Source organism: Dermacentor variabilis, chromosome 2, assembly GCF_050947875.1.
Source record: "Dermacentor variabilis isolate Ectoservices chromosome 2, ASM5094787v1, whole genome shotgun sequence".
Taxonomy (NCBI): domain Eukaryota; kingdom Metazoa; phylum Arthropoda; class Arachnida; order Ixodida; family Ixodidae; genus Dermacentor; species Dermacentor variabilis.
This window is the reverse complement of record NC_134569.1, coordinates 160,250,796-160,272,313: the sequence shown is the minus strand read 5'-3', so window position 1 is coordinate 160,272,313 and position 21,518 is coordinate 160,250,796.

Genomic DNA, 21,518 nt, shown 5'->3' with positions numbered 1-21,518 from the left:
CAGAAAATATTAAACAAAAGCTCCACTGGAATTGTCTAAGTTTGCGTAATCATTGTGCGACTTCCTCATTTCCACGCAGCCCGTTGTCATTATCAATCTTATCAAACTTGATACGATCAGTATATGAACGTAACAATCCTCATCAATCATTATCAAGTTTATCGAACTCGATCAGAGCCTTATGAAACATTATCTGTCTTTATCAACTTTATGTCACATTATTCGACTCTTGTCAATTCTTACTTGTCCTTATCAACCTTACTGGAGTTAAATCGGGCCATTATAGGCCGTTATCAGCCTTTATCAACCTCACTAGGAGTGCTCCGACCATTATAAGCCCTTTTCGCTCTTTAGCACACCATCCAGCTGCGTCAAACTATTATCAACCGTGATGAAACTCATATAACCCGTCATCACTGCATATCTTTTTCAGCTTATTGACTGCTTATCTGTCAGTGTCGCGCGAAGTGAAGCGCTTCAGCCTTCTGAGATCGGGAACATTTCGGTCGGTGAACGAGCGCTCTAACGGAAGGCGCATCCCGCGACCACGGAAACGCATCGCAGATGTGGCTCTCTTGGTATTTATTTTCGGCACAGGAATTTTCCTGATGTCTACAAGGCTCTAAGTGGGCTTCACATGGCTTTTATTACAGCGTCACCAAATCTTTCAATCGAGCAATCATGCAAACTGTTTTCCTTTGGCTTTTGTTTTGTGCTGGAGATACAACACATTCACATTGCTCAGATTTACCACCTCCTCAAAAGAAAATGTGTTTAGCCTAGTTTGCAATGTCCGTGTCGCACGGGCACGCACAAACCCCTTCCGGATGATGAAGCTTGAGACTTCCTAAGGGAGTTCAACCTCAATGAAATTGTATGACACAACTGGCCACTAAGTAGTGTATAATAGAAGCTGCCAGAAGCATATTCAACGGTGTTTTGTTTTTGTTTAAATACAATAATGCAACTTATAACTACGTTCGCAGCTATTATAATTATTTATTATAATTATTATTCAATATATTTGACGCGAAAAACATGCCACTCGATAAAAGTGCGCTCGCGAAACATAGCAGTACTGCCAACGATGCTAGGCACTCTGTGCTTTGCTTTGTAGCGTGGCGAGTCGGCTCTGTCTTCTGCCACCAGATCCGCTGCAAGCTATACTCAAAAGATTTTTGCGTGCCCGGTGACATAGTTAGCGTTCCTTTCATCTTTCATTTTGTGTGCGGGGCCGGTGTCAGTCATGAGTGGCCACACCTGCACTACACGGCACGACTAAACTGAAGAAAGTCTACATTCACATGAAGCCGACACGAGCGGACCAAGTGGGAATTCGGGACGTCGAGAGCGACATGACCGCGTTCACATGGAATCGCTTCTGACAAGCCTGTACAACGGCGGCACGCAACGCCCAGCCGAGATGTCAACGCGTTCGAACTGGGCTTCTGGTTCTGGCGGCCGTCTGCAACAGCTCCATTTCATGGGTCTTATCGCTGCGATGAGGTTGCACGGCCCAGCGTTTGTCCAGGCCTTGTGCGACGCGTAAAGCGTGACGTCACAGTGGTCGCGCGCAGGTCTCGGCGCTGGCGATCCCGACCCGTCCGCGTTGTTTATATGCTTGCCGCAAATGCTACGGGCTCAGTCAACCTACCCATATTCAATCAAATGACGAGGCGTCGAGTCGGGTTCAGTGAGCCCGGCTCCATGCATGCGTGTTCAGCCCAACCGGCCAGTGCTTACACGATCTCTACAGGCACCTTTAGGCCGACCAGCTGACTCGACTCACTTCTGTTCGTCGAGAGTATTGTGCAGCGCTAGCATAACTACGCTTTCAACTGCGCTTTCAACTTGCGCTTTCAACTCGGTAGAAACTGGAAGTTTCATGCTACGGAAGCTCAGCATGGTATTAAATGACGGTTCCGCAGGAGTCCTATTGAAGTCTCTTTTCTTCGCTTGTGACAGCAATGAAATGAAAATGTGTTTTGAAGTCGGCGCATAAATGGATCCCCACATTAGAAACTTCCGCAATATTGCTTGTACTTTTAATTAATTCGATAGAGATGTTCTAACCACACGCAAAAGCAATTATAATGAAAACAAGAATAAAAGACTCAGTTTTACAATGACAAGTATGGGCACGAGAGTACTCCCATCCGCCGCAGAGGTAGATCGGCGATCCCTCTTGACTAAAAATTCCATTAAAAACCTTTAGCGAAAGGGCGACCGTGTGACACCGAGTATATCTCCCTCGAGATAGAGATGACGGAATTTAAAAGGAGTTTTCGTGTGCCGGGGTGACAAGGAAATGACGCCCGGCTTCTGAGCACGGGTCGTAGGTTCAAAAATCACCACCGCCAAAGTTTTTCCTTTCAATTTTATTCTATTTTTAATTATGCGGCGTATTGTGTCACGCTTTATAGACCAAGAGACCGACGGACAGATTTTCTGTGTAAGTCGCCTAAGAATGCTTACACATTAAAAGAAGGCCCGGATATTGTAACAATATTATGGCATTACACATCAAACAAACCTGCACTTCGGCATTGTTCCTTACATCAGTAACACTTACGCAGTAGACAAGAAAAGTAAAAGGGACAATGAGCGCGACTGCAAATTTGTATGCGAGCGAGGTCTCATCGTTATATTTTTCTTTATTCTCTCTTTGAGGATGTCATGAGGGATGAACGACGCAACCACACAATGTAGCACATATTTCTCGCCAATGACGTGGTGAGAGTGTTGCGGTTGACAACTGCTAATTAACGATGTGTCCGAAAACGATGTCCCCATTTTTCTCAATTTTCGGTGCTCGAAATGAATTAGATGGCCGCCTCTGGCGAAGGTCCATCTGTCATTAATGTAGGCAGCGCTTAACATTAATCATCGTTTAGCGAAGGAAATTGGAAACGGACGCAGGGATCAAGGGTTAAGCAGGCTCTGCGTGAAGGCCGTTGAGGAATAATAATGTTCAGTAATCGAAATCGGCGCCCTCGAGTGTCACTGTTTCAACTCCAGTAGTAGGTTAGATGTCTGTTTGGCTTTTCCTTAATATATAAGAGAGACAGAGACAAAAGTGAAGGAAAGACAGGGAGGTTAGCCCAGTGTAAATACCGGCTGGCTATCCTGTGCTGGGGAAAGGGGTGAAGGGAATAAAAGGAGAAGGAAGAGAGAGAAAAAAGGAAAAATGCACACAATAACGCTAGGTTACGAGCAAGAATAGTCAAAAGTGGTCGCACAATTCACATATCATTAAGAACTTGAGCAAAGCCCTTAAGGCCTTGAGTCTGGATCCGTCTGGATCCGAAACCCGTCTGGATCAGTGTCCTAGAACTTTCTCTTCTGTGAAGGGGCGATTGTCCAGTTCTTGGAGCGCGGTCACGAGCACTTTTCTTTGCACATTGTAACGTGGTCAGTCACGGAAGAGGTGCACGATCGTCTCTTCGCAGCCGCAGGTGTCGCAAGCAGGGCTGTCGGCCATTCCAATGCGGAAGGAATAAGAGTTCGTGAATGCCACGCCGAGGTATAGGCGGCACAGAAGTGTTGCTTCCGCTCGTGGCAACCCTGGTGGAAGACAGAGTTGCAAACTTGGATCCAATCTGTAAAGACGTGTGTTCCTGAATTCACTGGTGTTCCACAGAGTTAGCGTAAGCTCGCGTGCGAGGGAGAGAAGACTTGTGGCTGCATCTGTTCTTGACAGCAGTATGGCTATAATCTGGCCACCATCATGGGCTGACTAGGCAGCGTCATCCGCACTATCTTTTCCCGAAATTCCGCAGTGACCCGGTATCCACGGGTAGATAATGTGTCCTTTGCCGATTGCGTAATGGTGGAGTAGTCGGATGTCTGCGACTAATTGTGCATTTGGTCCGTGGTTGAAAGGGGACAGCTAACACTGGAGAGCTGCCCTTGAATCAGAGAAGATAGACCATGAATGTGGTGATTTGGGACCAATAAACTCCAGAGCAGCATGAATAGCCACGAGTTCTGCAGCGGTCGATGATGTAATGTGAGACGTCTTGAATTTGATAGTGACAGATTGAGCGGGAAGTACCATTGCTCCAGCTCAACTTTTAGAGGAGGCAGAACCGTTCGTGTAAATGTGGGTGCGTTCGTTATGTTTTTCATGTAGGAATGAAAGAACGGTTTCGTTTGAGGGCGCAATATGACATCTCCGCTTTCTTTTTGATGCCGGGAATAACAAGAAGGACATGGAGTGGATGCAAGCACCACAGTGGTAGAGATGGTCGTGCTGCAGGTGTGAAGTCTCACGGTAAATTTCCGTGATTGGCGACAATCATTCTGCAAAACGCTGAACGAAGTCGAGCGGCGGAAAGGGAGGCGAGATGATGCGATGGAAGTCAGGCGAAGTGCCTGATGTGCACCCTTAAGGAGTCGACATGAATATACGTATTGATAGGGTGGTCATGCCTGATGGCTATTGTTGCTGCCGTTGATGCACACATGGGAAGGCCAAGACAAGTTCGCAGAGCTTGAGCTTGTACAGACTGGAGGGTCGGAGGTTGGTATTACCGGTCCCACCTAGTACAGGTAAGCTGTAGCGTAGGATACCCAGGAACAGTGCGTTATAGAGTTGGAGCATTGCAATCACAGACGCACTCCATGACTTTCCTGCAAGAAATCTGAGCACGTCTGTTATCATCACTAGTTTCCTTTTTAGGTAAGAGACGTGAGGACTCCAGGAGAGGTCTCGATCTATTTTCACTCCTCGAAAACGGCGCGTCTTCTCGTAGGCAATAGGCTGTCTATTAATTCTAACAACGTACTGTCTCAATGATTTGCTCGTGAAAGCGACCATAGAGCACTTCTGGGAGGACACCTCCAAACCCCGTGCTCGAAGATAGCTGCATGTTAGTGTGGCCGCGTTTTGCAGTCTGGCGCGAACCTGTGGACGTGTCGCTTCTGATGACCAAATGCATATATCGTCTGCATATATCGACACATAGACGGATTGTGGAAGGGTGTGAACCAAGTCGATGAGCACGAAGTTAAATAGAGCGGGGCTCAAGACTACGACTTGTGGTACTCCACGGTAGGTGTTATGTTGTGATGATGCACCATCATCTGTTTGCACAAAGAATGACCTGTCCATCAAGTAGCTGAATAACCATCGAAACACAAGTCCACTTGGGCTGACATCGCCGAAGGCGTCCAGGATGGCTCGATCTGCTATGTTGTCATAAGCGCCTTTAAGGTCCAGGAACATCGCCACTGACAGTCTCCTTAGGCTTTTTTCGTGTTGAACAGACGAGACCAGATCTATGACGTTGCCTACTGAAGAGCGTCTACAGCGGAAGCCTGCCATAGCGTCAGCGTATATCTTGTAGTGTTCTAGACATCACTCTAGACGTGTCAGCACCCGTCCTCTCCATCACTTCCCCTAGACAACTAGCCAGAGCAATGGGACGATAAGAAGACACATCTAGGGGTGATTTAACTGGTTTGAGCAGAGGCACAAGGCGGCTGGACTTCCATGCAGCAGGAACCACTCATTCACGCCATGAATTATTGTACACGTCTAGGAGAGCATGCCGGGCTGTTTCACCGAGGTTTCCAAGAGCTGCGTATGTCAACCCGTAAGGCCGAGACGATGAGGAAAGTCTGCACACTGCCAACGCTGCCTGCAACTCCTCGATGGAAAACAGATTGTCCATACGAGAATTACTTGAAATTGGAAGATCAAGGGGATCACGTGTAGCGAACGATGGTGGTAGAACAGCAACCTTGAAACAGAAGTCCTCCGCTACGTCGATCTCTCTACGACCTTGGTAGAGAACCAGGCATTTGAAGGGGCGGCATTGCTGCGGTGATGTTCAAAGACCACGCATCGTTCTCCATATATTTGACAGGGGTTTATGCGGATCAAGAGAATCACAGAAGGTTTTCCATCTTAGAGACCGCAGGGAGTTGATCCGACGCTGGATCTTTTTCTGTATGCGGCTCGCCTCCCTCAGGTCATAGATGAACTTGGTGCGCTTGTACCTTCGTTCCGTACAACTGCGGATTGCTCGAAACAGCTCCAATTCTGCTTCAAATTGAGACACTTAGGAATACGCCTAAAAGCTCTTGTGGCTGCTTGAGCAGCGGCGTTAATTAGCTTTTCGATATGGCCGGGTAGAGAGTCCTGGATCTCTTGGTAATTCTTTTCCATGAGCAACGTGTATTTAGGCCAGTCGATGTTATGAACTCTGCTAGAGTGGGACTTGCGTATGCCGTCGATTTAACATATGCTGGAACGCGGTCATTACCATGCGTTTCGTTTTCCGTAAACCATTTCACACTGGCACTGGGGCACCTTGAAACAAAAGTTAAGTCCAGGCAGCTACTGATGTCAATCCCCGCAGAAAAGTGGAACTGCCATCAATCAGGCAGCAGAGCTCATGGTCAAAAGCGAAAGATAGTACACGTCTTCCCCGACAATCCATCTTTAAGCTTGCCCATAGCGGATGATGCGCATTGAAGTCGCCGGTAATAATCCATGGTCAAGGTGTCGCTGTTAAAATTGCACTTAGTCTTGCGTGGTCAAATTGACTCGAAGGTGAAATGTAGGCGCCTACGAGCGTGAGCGCGATGGTCTTGCATTTTATAGTCAAACATACGTACTGATTGTCGTCGTCAGGTGCCACTGGGTGTAAAACATACGTGAAATCGCATCTGATATAAACTATGACTTTGCTGCGGTCGCTACAGTTGGCAGACATGAAAGCTTCATATCCTGATAGGCGTATGGCACTCTCAATGTTTCGTTCACAAATGATGATTATTGGAAATTTGTTCTTAAAAACAAACGGACGAAAGTCCGAAATGCGGTATTTAATGCCTCTGATATTCCATTGGAAGATAGGCGCTTCCTTGACCTCTTTAAGGAACGAGCAGTCATGGTACTTCTCAAGACCGGACAGTACCGGATTCAGGGTATCCAGTATTTAAACTGCGCCTCGAGCCGTCGGAGTATGTCTGGCGGTCAGTAGTACTCGTAGCGTATTCATAAGGGCCTTTATCATAGTGACAACTTGTTTGTCGTTTTCTTGGTTGCTGCCAGAAGGTGAAGCGTGATTCGGCGAGCGTGCTACATCTTGTCGCTCCGCTGGTGGATCTAGCCGTGGCAACGGCGGCCACTCCTCGCATGAGGCAATGTTATTGGAGACATTCTACTTAGGAACCTCGTTGCTAGTATTGCTAGTTGTCTGTGGAAGTTTGTGGACTGTCAGTGGATGCGGTCCATCCTTAGCAATTGCAGTGGGCTTCCTAGATTTCCGGCGATGTGAACGCCGACGTCGCAGTTTAGCGGCAGCCTCCCTGTGTGACGAACCATCTCTGACCATTTGCCTCAAGACTGTAGGCTCATTTTTCACATGTGGGCAATTCTTTGAAGATGCATCGTGAAACCCTTGACAATTGGCTCACTTTTGGTTCTTTGCACGACATGCATGGGAGCTGTGCGACCCAGAGCATCGTGATCACACGGCACCATTTGTGCAAACTGCACTAACGTGCCCTATCTTTTCACGCTTCCGGCACTGAAGCGGCCGTACTAGGTGCCGGAAGTACGCGACCTTGACATGTGACGGTAGGCTGTCTCCTTTATATGTTAGCTTCACACAGTGCGCATTCCCCAGGCGACGGGCTTGCAATATGGCAATCCCCGCTGTCGCTGGTTTAATGAGTATATGCAGGTCAGCATCGCTTATGGAATTGTCGACGTCGTACACCACACGGGCTGTAGAGTCACGATCGTCTTGTTTGTAGCAGCGTACGTTGAAGCTATCCAGCACTTTAACATTACTCAGAACGTCTAGTGCGCTGCGGTTTGTGACATCTAAAGCGAGATTGTACTTTCTGGCATTGATCCTTACATCTTTTATCTGACCCGCAACAAGCGCTTCGAGCGATATAGATGTAGCTTGGTGGTTAAGCTGGTTTAGATTGTCGCTAGCAGCCACAGGCACGAATAAAATTGTGTGGTACGATGACTTTCGCCTCGGGGCCACAGTTGCCTTACTTTTGGAAGGAGATGTCCTGACGAGTTATCTATTTGCTTTGCGCTTTGCTACGGGCACGAAGTCACTGTTATCCGAAGTTTCATCACTGGTCGTTGAATAGATCACAGTGTCCTCGCTGTCGGTGCCACTCGGGCGACTAGACCAGCTTCTAGGAGGGGACGCTGTTGACGTGGAAGGACCCGGCCCCCTTCCAGGTGACTCCATGTCTATCGCCGTAGTTAAGGCAGCGGCGTCTCCCAAAAAGTAGCTTGAAATTAGCAAACACAGAAAAGCAGCGTTTCACACAACACACTTCGTCGTCTTCGTCCGCCTTAATATAATAAAGAAAATAATTCCTTAAAATATAAGGAATTTGCTTCGTTCCATTTACCCACAGGGTTGCCTTATCATAATGTTTCAAATGTTTGTCCTTCGAATTGAGCTTCAAGTCTAAGCACAGCGAGGGAATGAGGTTTAAGCAGCAAATAAGGGACACATTAAGCCCGGTTTACATCTGCTTTATGACAGTGTGTCTCATCCCATTTCATCCCTCTAATTTCATGTTTTCCAACAGGTTTGCCAACAACGTTAATGTGGCAAAGTCTTGGATCGTGGTTCTACTTAAAACAAACTTTACTTGCAGTGTGTAATCTACTTTCAGAGTTGTCGGAGATACGAGCAACTTGGAGCGTTGTAGAAATTTGGAATAATTATGTCTAGTCTAAAACTGTTATGACAGCGTAAACTACTGTACAAAGACTGGCAGAAATTAAATTTTATTACTGATCAATGAACGTTACGGCCTGAATATGTAATAGCCATGATAGATGATATCTCCCTTGCAGGGAGATACGATCTCGCCAATGCTATCCACAGTACAGGAGGTATTCAGAGACCTGGATTGGGAAGAATTAGGGATAAAAGTTAATGGAGAATACCTTAGTAACTTGCGATTCGCTGATGATATTGCCTTGCTTTGTAACTCAGGGGACCAATTGCAATGCATGCTCACTGACCTGGAGAGGCAAAGCAGAAGAGTGGGTCTAAAAATCAATCTGCAGAAAACTAAAGTAATCTTTAACAGTCTCGCAAGAGAAAACCAATTTACTATAGGTAGCGAGACACTGGAAGTGGTAAGGGAATACATCTACTTAGGGCAGGTAGTGACGGCAGATCCGGATCATGAGAGGGAAATAATCAGAAGAATGAAAATGTGCTGGGGTGCGTTTGGCAGGCATTCTCAGATCATGAACAGCAGGTTGCCATTATCTCTCAAGAGAAAGGTGTATAATAGCTGTGTCTTACCAGTACTCACATACGGGGACGAAACCTGGAGGCTTACGAAAAGGGTTTTACTTAAATTGAGGACGACGCAAAGAGCTATATAAAGAAGAATGATGGGTGTAACGTTAAGGGATAAGAAAAGAGCCGATTGGGTGAGGGAGGAAACGCGAGTTAATGACATCTCACTTGAAATCAAGCAACAGAAATGGGCATGGGCAGGGCATGCAATGAGGAGGGAAGATAACCGATGGTCATTAAGGGTTACGGACTGGATTCCAAGGGAAGTGAAGCGTAGCAGGGGGCGGCAGAAAGTTAGGTTTGCAGGGACGACATGGCCACAATGAGTCCATGACCGGGGTTGTTGGAGAAGTATGGGAGAGACCTTTGCCCTGCAGTGGGCGGAACCATGCTGATTATTATTATTATTATTATTATTATTATTATTATTATTATTATTATTATTATTATTATTATTATTATTATTATTATTATTATTATTATTATTATTATTATTATTATTATTATTATTATTATTATTATTATAGTTAGCGCGTTTGCAGCACTGTGTTTTACACTGCTAATGAATGTTAAGGTACGTAAATTTACGTACATTACGGAGATTTACGTGCCTACGTAAATTTCAACGTTATGTATATCGGCAAGCAAAAAACGAGATTTTATATAGATTAAAAATGTAGCTTGGCCTAACCTAACTACAGGTAGCCCTATAGAAAAGCTACTTCTATAGATTGGGAATAATTTTTTTTCCAGCTTATGCACTCGCTTATTTACGAACAAACGATACATTTTCGGATTCCATGGCATATGAAGCACCAGCAACACTGCACGAGCAGATTGAGCACGAGAGAAAGAATGCACATGAGTGTTCCGTAGTACGTCTGGCTAAGCGTTCAGCCTGTCTAACTGGAATGACAGGTCTCAATATTCAACAAAAGTTGTGCGCGTTAAGTCGGCCAGTACGCTTAAACTGACCCCCGGGGACTATATGACGATGTATTTAAAAAATACGTCACCCAATGTTTTGTTTGGGGTCTTCGTTTGTGTTACTGAACACACATTGCAGAATAGCGAGCCTTACACATCTTACTAAGTCTCCGGGATTTGAAGCTCCACTTTACAAGCTTCCTGCCACAGCTCGTTATGTTGAGTGCTCGCTTCACATTAGTCTGTTGTTGCTTCTTTATCGTACTACGTGGATTATACTTGTTTAATGCGGTGCGCGTACAGGTGAGCACTCCAAAATGGCGCGTGAAAAAAGAAACGTAGTGATGAAAATAACTATATTTAGAATTCATCGCACACATTTTCGATACTTGCCGTTGGATATCGTTTTCAAGCTTCCGCAATATGTGGGCACTCTTTTAAGTGAAACGAATCGAAGGGTTGATCGCTGAGTGATTGCTTGCCCTGTAAGTATGGGTGTTATGTAGGGCGTTCGCTTGTCTCAGAGTTTTTCACATCAGCTACGGTGGAAAAACACTTGGTCTTGTGAACGACACCCAAAAATCGGTTTCATTTTTTTTCGTAGTTTTTGCTTCTTTCGCGAGGGGCGCCGCCGAATAGAGGAATTAGCTTTAAGAAATCATGTTTGATAGTACGTAATGAAAACAGTGAACAGACATTTTTAATACAGGGTCAAGAAATACCTCGGGTAGAGGAATAAATATACCTTGGCATATGGATAAACGAAGGCATAGATATCTGTCGATACCGAAAAAAACAATAATAGTGAAACGAAAGAGAAATGGCGGCCATAATGAAGCACAGAGCGTTGTGGGGCTATAATAAGGAAGAGATACTCAGGAGTTTGTGGAAAGCTGTAATTGTTTCAGGACTTACATTTCGAAACGCAGTTGTTAGCTTGAAGTCAGAGGCACAATCAGGACTCGATGGCAACTGAAGGTTAATGGGGCGCCTCGCATTGGGCGCTCAGGCGAACACTGCAAATGAAGCTGTGTAGGATGACATGTTCGGGACAAGTTTTGAAATGAAAGACGCTAAGGGTAAACTCAGGGCTGTTTCTGACAACGGTAAAGTGAGAGAGCGCACGCTCACTAGCTCTACATACGCCATGTATAATTCTCTAGTTTTAAAGCGCACGGAGTGTGCAAAATGCACGATGTGGAAGCGTAAGCGAACAACGACTCCGCTCCACGAGTTGGGTTTAGAAAGCGATGGACCAAGGCTATACCGAGTGCAGCTATGTGCGTTGTTAGCATGCAAGATAACTGAGGAAGCTACTTATAAAATTGGTTATTCTAATCTAGAGCTAGTTGAAATTTACTCCATTCTATAATTTTATTTACTCAGATATTGACAACTGTCTATCGTAGGGTTGGACTGCGCACTGGAGCTTGACAACAGAAACCGCAAGCCCAACACGGCAAACATGTCTGCATGGTACACGTGATAGCTGCAATTGCTATACAATAGTAATTTCGGACTAGAATAATGCATAAAAAGGCAAAAGAAGTTAGTACCCTGCGAAGCCGTACTCAGAAATAAGAAATGTGTAGGTTATCGTATACATCCGAGCACAAGCGTGCGCACAGCGTCGGCCGCTCTGTACGTATATCACTGTTTGCGCGTGACGCACAATCAATGTGACGGTACAGATATTTTCACCTGACACCCAGAACACTGACATCTGAACACACAGAGGCGGAACACTTCCTGAAACTTGGTCGCTAAGTTGTTTTACGATGCTTGATTCCTGCACTGCAAATGTAGATCCGAGAAACACTTCAGGAGTGGTTTATAGTTGTATAGGCATTTTTTATTTCACAAATATCCCGGGTAATAGTAGTAAAGAATCGGCAAGAGCCAGTAGTGCCACAGAGAAACTATCATCGCGCGTTACAAGGGCGTTTGCATTGAAATACGTTCGTACAGGAGCTCACACCGCTAGAAGAAGACAGAAAATCATGACCCTAACACAGCAGCGCTCCTGTCTATTCTTAGACTGTGCAAGAGGAATACTTTTAAATTACATGATACGGCCTTTCTATGTCGGCTAGTTGTGGAATAGCCAGTGTTGCCCTATTTGATGTTCTCGCATTGAGCGCACATTCTATAAAATTAACATAAGTCTCTCATGAATATTACTTTTGCGGCTCTAATAGACGCATGGTTTCCACATCGGAGAGAGATACTGAATTGCTTTTTACTACGCGAGAATTGACATGGCGCTCAATTCTGTCAATGCCAAGAGCGCACCGGAGCAGGGTGGAATTACGTGTCAGTTGTTGCGGAACCCCAAAGAACCACGAAAAAGAACTGTTCAGTGAGGTGTTCAGCAATTTTTTGGTGTCAGGCGAAATTCCCGCTGGGTGGTTGCTCTCCGCGGTGAGCCTTATTCGAAAACCAGACAAACCCGCAAACGATCTCAGTAATTTCCCGCCTTATTTCGGTGAGATGAGCGCTTTACAACCTTTTCGTTTGCTTAGTCCTCACGCGGCTCACCTACCATCTTGAGGAAGCTAAAGAAGAACGGTACCTCGACCCAAGTCAGACGGGATTCAGACGAGGCCTTTGTACTCAGGACAACGTTTTTCTGCTCCGCCGTTGCACCAGGAAGCGGTGAAGTAGGCGGAATGGTTCCGGCATCCTGGTCGCCTAAGACCGAAAGAGGGCATTCAACAGTGTCACACACGAAGCCGTAATCAAGGTGCTTGAAGAAGTGCACACTGGAATACAAATTGTGTACATTGCTAAATCCTTCCTGGAGCATCAATCATTCGAGGTCCTTAGTGGCAACATATATCTGTGGTCATTCACAAACAATGTAGGCGTTAAATACAGTTTTAATTTATTCATACGATTACTGAGTGTGTGGCTAAGACAAGAACATGGTGTTGCATTTATGATATACGCAGATGACCTGACATTCTTCACAGAACAGCGGGGCCCTCTCAAGACAACAGAAATAACAACTAAGGCAATGCAGAACACGCACGGCATATTGAAGGATTATCTGAAAGAAAGAGGCATTGCAGCAGTCTCCGCGGAAAACAAAGTACATCTTTACCGTACAAGGTACAAGTAAAAGAAAAAGTCGAGCTTTACCTAGCTGGCCAGAAACTTGAAAGAGCTCCGGAACGCCACGCAAAGACACTCAGCATTCCAATTAACGAGGACGGAGGGGCGGCCACCTGGCTCAAACAACTGGAGCCTACACGAAAGAAATTCCTGCACCTTATGAAACAAATACTGCAGAAGCGTGGATGAGCTGGTACTCATACGACTTATGGTTTGGTGTCGGCAGTGCTTCAGTCGAGGATTTGTTACAGTGAGATATGATTTGGCCTCACAAAAGCACAATACAAGAAATTAGAAAGAATGCACTGGGAGTGTATTCGAGTTATCACAGGTCTTCCTTGCCACGCACGAGTGGAAAACCTTCATTGTTACGCGGGAATTCCTCTACTCGGGGGCCATGTCTTCGACTGAAATGAGGGACATGACCGCCATCGCCACTAGACACGCCCTGCACAGCACCTGTGAGTGTTCGACCGAGAATATTTCATTGGACAAGGTAGAAGTGCTTCCTGTTGTTGCTCCTTTGAATGACCTGCTAGTTCGTGTCACGAACCCTGTCACTCGCCGGCAGACGAAAGAGTATAAAGCCACTTATACAATAAAACTCGCAGAATGCGTTAACTTGAAGGAAAATACCACCTCCATAGACGCGACCTGCGATCCTACTACCTCCCGAGCGACGCTGGAAGTCGTTGATGGTGAGCAGCAAGGTGTTCGGATCGACCAACACCAATATGAGCCCACCGCTAAAGCACTTGAACTGCAGGCAATCCTATTTGTAATTGAGAGGCTGACGGAGAAGGCTGAAAAAATACTGAAGACCACAGAAACAAAGAATTCCCAATATTCACCGACACCTCGGACCGCCTAAAGGCACTCAATGTGGACGGCAAGAGTCGGCACGTGGGCGCAAGATATTAAGGTATGCCACACTGTAATCCCTTCTTCGGGATTACGGCGTGGCACTGAGTGCAGTGAGTGAGCTGTTATGTTTCCGCTCATTTGCCTTAGACCCAGTTGCTCCCATTTCTGCCCGCCTGGACCTGGAGAAGGAGTCTGAGCGACTCAAACGGCAAGCAAACGGGAACTGAGGCCCAATGTACCACACAATGACTACCCTTTGCCCAGGGGGCTTCCTCGGGGGTGCAGGGCGTGAGACACAAGGCAAGGACAGGCGCAGCACCCACCGAACACGTGCTGGCTAAGTAACGCACGGAAGACGTGAGGTCATCAGAAGAAACGCTTGAACAAAGAGGAGGAGGAAGAGACAGGGACAAACGTGATGTCACTGCCAGTGACGTGCAGTACGCGCGACATCGGTGCTCGTGCAACATTCACGTACCTATTGTAGGGCTGTTCCGATCTAGCGATAGTGAGAAAAAAACACAAGCGACGTGGCATTTCCTCACTGGAGGCATGTACCACGCCACCCCTTCACACCGGCGCCCGGTACACTATCATCTTGTTAAGGGAATGCATGCGCGAAGCCGACTTGACCGCCAAGGGATGAATGTGGGCTGTCTTTTATATTTCTATTTTTACTACATACCACCGCTGACACTCAACCCTGCTAAAATTGCTGAGCCATCCGTTTCTTTAACGTGCATTCTCTCTCTGCAGCTCAGCACGTTTTATCACTAAAGAGGCGCGAAAATTTTTCCGAGACATTTTTTAACATACAGACATATCTGGCACTTGAAGGGAATATCTTCCGTAATAAATGTCGATACACTGATATAAACAAAACGCTCTTGCTCAGACAGGCGGCACTGGTTGTTCCGTAAGGGGCGATGGACTCGACGAACGGACGTTTTTGGGAGGAGCCCACCAAATCAACAAGATGACGCTCGGCACATGCCTCTTGCGGAAAGAGGAAAGGCGAAGCTCGTGAGCCGAGTGGTGCTTCGATAGTGCTTCCGACACCGTCGGCAGCGGCGCATCGCGGACCGTGCTATTGCAGGGTGTGCAGGGCGCGCGCACGAGCGATTCAGTCGAATAGCTAGACGGGCCGCGACGCGTGCGTTGCAGACGGACGTGGCGCACCCTGTCGGTAGGCGAGCATGATCCGGCACATCTGGCGACGGGATGCATCGTGAGTGTGCTTCTGGCTGGATGGGAAAAGTGAGGATAAGGCTCATAGGGCTTTCTCAGGTCATTCGGTGAGTACGTTTGACGTGGAGATGCAGCGTAGTTGGCACTGCGACATCGTGAAAACCGCGAGAGGGATGAGGCCGTGAGGCATACAGTGGCGAAGCGCGAACGTCCGTGGAGGTAGCACAGATGAAGATTTAGAAAGACTCGGTAGGTTGAGTGACTTGTGGCAACAGTGCCGAAGACTGTACTGACCCTTTATTCGATCTCGCGGTTCGCAGAATATAGAGGCTTGCGTTCGTGGTGGGGACAATTGGCAGTGGAGTCGGCAAAATGCCGAGGTCCCGCGCGACTTGCAGGCTTGCTCAGCACACGGCGCGGACGGATTGGGTGGAGAGTTGGTCTGGGACCGAGTGGCAGGTGCGGTGCTGTTCGAGACAGACGTGATATTGTGAGGTGCAGGAGGCGACGTTGTGTCGACAATGCCACCCCTTTCACTTGCCGTCGTTTGTGGCAAGAAAAATGATGAAGTGGTTCGTATCATTGTCGTGCCGATACCCTTGATGAGAACATTGCGCTCGCACTCACACGAGATAGACCCGTAGTGAAATTTTGAGGCTGCGTACTGCGAAATATCGCACGTGTTGGTCGACGAGAGAGTACTGTGGCAGGTCGAGGGAAAAAAGCTGGCCTGATGACGTTGGAATACGGGCGCAGGGAGATCCGCGTTCGGTACTAGCCGTGAGAATGTTGGCAGACATGATTCGTGTACAGTGCGGCCTAACTCTGAGAGAGCGCGGTACGTACTGCCGTAGAAATTGAGGATGGACTGTGGTAGCTCGTCGTAGGGGCGCGGCCCAGGCGATTGAACTCTGAGGCGCAGTTGGAGATCAAGTGACAGGATGCCGAGGAGTACCTCGTACGTAAACTCCTGAATCGTTATGTTGTTCCGCTCCAGAGCCGCCTCAAACTGCGTAAACCATGCGCCGACGTAACGTAGCGTAACGTTCACCGGAGCAGTGGTAGTGGAGAGTAAGGATAAGTTCCAACTCACGAGTTCGACTGCAGTTCCAACTCGTTAGCCATGGCGGCGTGCCACTTCGTAGAATGCGTGTTCTTCTGGGTCCACACGGTAGGAAACCGAGAGGTAGCAGCGCAGCGCCCAGCCAGTTGGACTGGCGTAGCGGGCTTTTAGAACAACTGTGCGCGAACAGTGCTTCCACATCAAACCCGCACTGCCCATCTTCATGTTTCTCTTTCATAGCCGGGTCCAAGTCGCCGGCTGAGAGCGCCGACCTTAGCTTCCTCGCGGTGCGGCGTCCGTGGTCGCTAAAAGTCCAAAAGCAACTTTGAGAACCGAAGAATAAAGAAAAAGTCCATAATGGGGGTATATAATAAAAAATTACAAATATTTTTATTACTACGGTATTCCTATCGGAAAATTGTTACAGACCCACTCATTGTGTGTATGACTCAGCCGTGATTACGTAAACCTAGCGGTCACTGCATTTTTAATCCCTACAATTTGAAAAACCTCTGCAGAAATATTTGAAGACCTTTCACAAGAACGCCAGACAGTACCCCAGAGGAGACCGCCCTCTGGAGAAAAATTGTTCTGGAAGTAATTAAAAATTTCAGGGTATTATATTTTATCTAATGCTGCACTCTGCCGCCTGTCTCGCATTCCTTCTACAATATTTATCCTTGTACTACTGTAGCTCAAGCTGGTGGCGACACCGGCTGCGGAGCTGGCGTAAACGAAGAACCATCATCCGATAAAAGCTTGTCATTACATCCATGCTTCAGATGTAGTATAGCATAAAATATAAACGAAAACATCGGCTTGTGCACATTTTGGAAGCGGTAATTGCTGGCTCGTTCAGCTGTTGTGCCTTAAGCTGGCGTTAGCGAAGTAGCACTAATATAGGGGCAAGACTCAGCCAACTCTTTCTCCGTCGTACCGCTGACATTACGATGGGGTTTTGCCCCTGTTTTGTAGCAACGTCAAAGAAATAGCCCTTCCGCAAACAACGAGGCATGCATCACCATCGTTGCAAGCTATGCTGAGGCATGGTTACCCGTGCCTCCTTTTTACATCTTCGAGTGACGACGATAGGGTCTCTTGCAGCAATCGTTACTGCAAGGTGGGGTTCAAATATTTGTGCGGTGAAGTGAGGATTGCTTTGATAGAAATGACATTCAGTATGGTTTCTAGAACAGCGTATTTTCTAACTGGCTCTTTTAGATACTGAGAATGCAAGTTTGCAGGGATATTTTCTTGCGAGATATTCAAAGAAATAATGGTAGCGTCGGGCGAAGCTCTTATTTTGTATCGTCACTACACGAGAGAAAGGTAAGCAAGCACACGTGTAAATTCGCACATTCTAAACTGATTAACAGGGGAATATCTAACGCATGCCTCAGTTCTGCATTAATCAAGTTATGCGAGCACAACCTTGTTACAGGTATTTCGTAATCAGATTAGCCGTTTGGAAGACGCTTGATTTATTCTCTGAGTTATTAGGCGTGTGCGTTCGAAACCCTCTTGCAGAAGATAAACACAGGAAAAAGTGCGGAAGTCAAAATAAAAAATTAGCGCGCACGTAATTATGTCTGTACATAAGCATTCACACAATATAAGGAAGGGCGCAGCCAGATAAGATATGCGCATTGTGTTTTCCGCGCCATGCAAACTGGTCAAAGTTTGCCATTTGATGGCGCATAAGCTGCCGGCTATATGCTACAAGAAGCACGTCACACGCTACACCGAATGTGTTAGCGATGTAGCTTAGAATATTCCCCTAAAATGTGGCAAGGCGTATATTGAACAAACGGGCCGATGCTTCAATGATAGAGCTAGAGAGCCCCTGTTAGTGGTTAACAGCAACATAGGCGGCCACTTGGGGTACCACTGCAAGCGCTGTGGTTGTGTGCCACTCCTCGACAAAACGAGCTTTCTAAGGAAACCAAGAAGCCGCCCCGAGAGGGAGATAGTCGAGGATTTCGTAATAAAAACAGCAGGAAATAAAAGAGTTAGCACGCCATTACTAGCATTATGTGACGAAGAAATGTAACTTACAAAAGATAGCCTGTAATGACTGCTAAGATTATGACGTGCAGCTACCTCATTTGCTTGGATACTCGGATTATGCTTGTAATGAATGATCGTTCATATGTATGCACCTGTCACCAGTGGCGTAGCTAGGTCGTCTAACACCGGGGGCCCATAGGTCTTCTGTCAACCCCCCTCCCCTCCCCTTCAGGTGTAGCCCGCGGATAGAGGGGTATCTTCAGACGTATATGACAACCCCCCCCCCTGCTGGCCCCTTGCACCCCACGGCCCCCCGGCCCCCCTCGTTACTACGCCACTGCCTGTCACGATAATGCAGTACACATCACTGCCCTAAATGCATTGCAGTTAGCTGCTGTCCCCGCGGCTTATATCTACTGTGATTACTTTGAACTTAAGTTCTACGTATGCAATTGTGATCAATAGACAAACACGCAGATTCTACGTACTATGGGAATCGATGTAAGCGAAGCATTCTCTGCTGGATGCTTTCATTGAGGATAATCAGAGGGGAGTTTGACGGCTAAACCTTAATTTCTTCATCGCTTAGTCTAACATGAGGGTGGTGAGTCGACGTTAAACGTTACCTTGCGGGTATCAGTGCTGTTTCGCTGCGTAGTGCACAGAACACACAGGGAGAGGTGTTTGCTTGAGGCGTTCTGCGCCATATTTCATAAGTTTTAGAGATTTGAGCATAGTCATTTTCTCCCATGGCACATCGCATTGTGGCAGAAGCACTAAACTTGAATTTGATTATAGGGCTGGTACGTGCCTATACCACACGAGGATTATGAGGCACGCTATAGTGACGAACTCCGGGTCAATGTCGACACCGTGATGTCCTTTAAGGTGTCCCAAAATCTAAGTGCGCGTGCGTTTTCTATTTCGCCCCCGTCTAAATGCGGCTGCCATGATTGGGATCGAATCCACGATTTCTAGTAATGCCATAGCGGAAAGCTTACGCGCCGGGCATGGAAGTGTTGATTTGACGGTCGACCGCTTTCGCAGTGTCGCCTGGAGCATGCGGTGTGCTTTAATTATAGCGGCTCTGATTCTGCACGCCCTGCGTAGGTTCTCCACTTCACATATTTGCATGGTGTTTACTTAAACTTATCCAGTTTCCCCACATCCGCCGTCGTATAGTAGTAGGGTTTGCTTGCCTTCTCACGTCACCTCCCCCTTTAGAAAATCGCTCTCCATCTCCTTCCTCACACACAAACCTCTAAACTCCTAGACCTAGGACTTCACAACAGGGCACACGAGCCCGTTGCAGCCCACTGACAGGCTCAATATCTAAGGCTCACTAAAACCCCCGCAGGCAGACACATACTAGATAGACTTCACATTCGAATACCCGCAAATCACCCCTAGCGGCTCACCCCCGTACACGCATACGCTCCAACCTCCTCATCAAACCTCTCCCACGCACCACGCACTCCGACCACCGCGGCACACTCAGAGCGAGTCACGTACACGCCCTGCACAAACACTACGGGCCCGAGAAGTCCGCCGTGTGGGCGGACGCGGCTTGCACGGGCTCGGCTGCAGCGATGGCGGTTGTGGACTACGCGGGCTATCTGCTCATTTCCGCTCACCTCCCAACCACCTGCACTTCTGAATCCACAGAAAAGGCTGCAATTGGACACGGTGCCGTGAAAACTGGTTTCTAGCGTCGCCTTTCCTCTCTGACTCCTTCCTATGATATATGCACATGCTGTGATCTCTCCCGCCCCCCCCCCCCGACACGGTGTGCCTGACCGCTGGAACCACAGCAGCCACGGCAGCAGTAGCAGCAGTAGTTGGAAGGAAGAAGGAAGAGGCAAAGAAAGCTTCGCTTTAAAATCTCAGCGTCCTTTCACTCTGTGAAGAAGGATGGCCAGCGAAGCTGGGTTTGTGGGACCCTTAATGGTGAACGGCACCTCAGCGGTGGGTCGGTCTGGCATTAAAGCTATCTTCCGGATCGGCCCCGGTATGGGGAGTGCTTAACGTTTGCGTCATCTCCGCCACAGGTCGGCCGACGTATGGGGAGTGCTTAACGCCTGTGTCGCCTCCGCCTCGGGTAGGCCCGACATTGCACTATCTTCAGGATTTTTTGCTACACCTGGACACAATAGTGGGGAAAGCAGCCCTTAACATTTTCGCTGTAACTGGAAGTTGGCGCCCGTATATTTTGTTTGTGGCTTATTTCGTCCTCGTCTGCTTAGCGCCGTAACGTTTGTTTTTAAATACATTGTTTAGCTTTTTCCCATTACAGTTTTTCACTGGCTAGTAGCTGTAGCAACGTCATCTCTCGGTGCATCTTCATTTATCGAAACTTTCTCGAATGCTGATTATATATCGAATTATTTTGTCATGTATCAATGTGTACGCGACGCCCATAGTGCTGTGCTTGCGAGAGCATATGCTTGCGCTAGCAATTACGCAGCCGTGTACAACGTGTTACTAGTAATATCAGCCAACGTCCTCGACACGTAGATAAGAATTCAATGACCGACGATTCTGCTTTGCGCCATAGTTGCCCTTTCTTTCTTTTTCCTGGCAGAAGTTCGATCATTAAATAGATAAGAAGGTAATTTAGTCACTGACAGTTTTAGCACCGAAAATTCTTCGCCGTCTCTATAACGTTACTTGTGGCGGATGGGCTTCATTGTCTAAAGCACACTTCTTGCAAATCACAAGGAAAGCCCAATAAAGCGTTAAATGCGTGACTCAACAAGGTTTAGTGCTGTCGGGTTCTTCACCATCACTGCAACGCGAAATCTCGCAACAGTATTCACTTTCAGGAGAAGCAGTTGATTCTGGAATGAACAACGCAGCGCATACGATAAACAATAATATTTTATAACAAAAGTCACTTTAATTTCGGAGGACATTACCAACTAATGAATGGAAACACTTCCTAGATAAAATAGGTGTTTGTTCTCTGCTTTCTATGAAGAGGTTTATATGAAGGTTTTCTTTTGCCAGGTTTAGTGCTGAAAGTTGCTGTTTAAATGATTTTTTCTTTCATA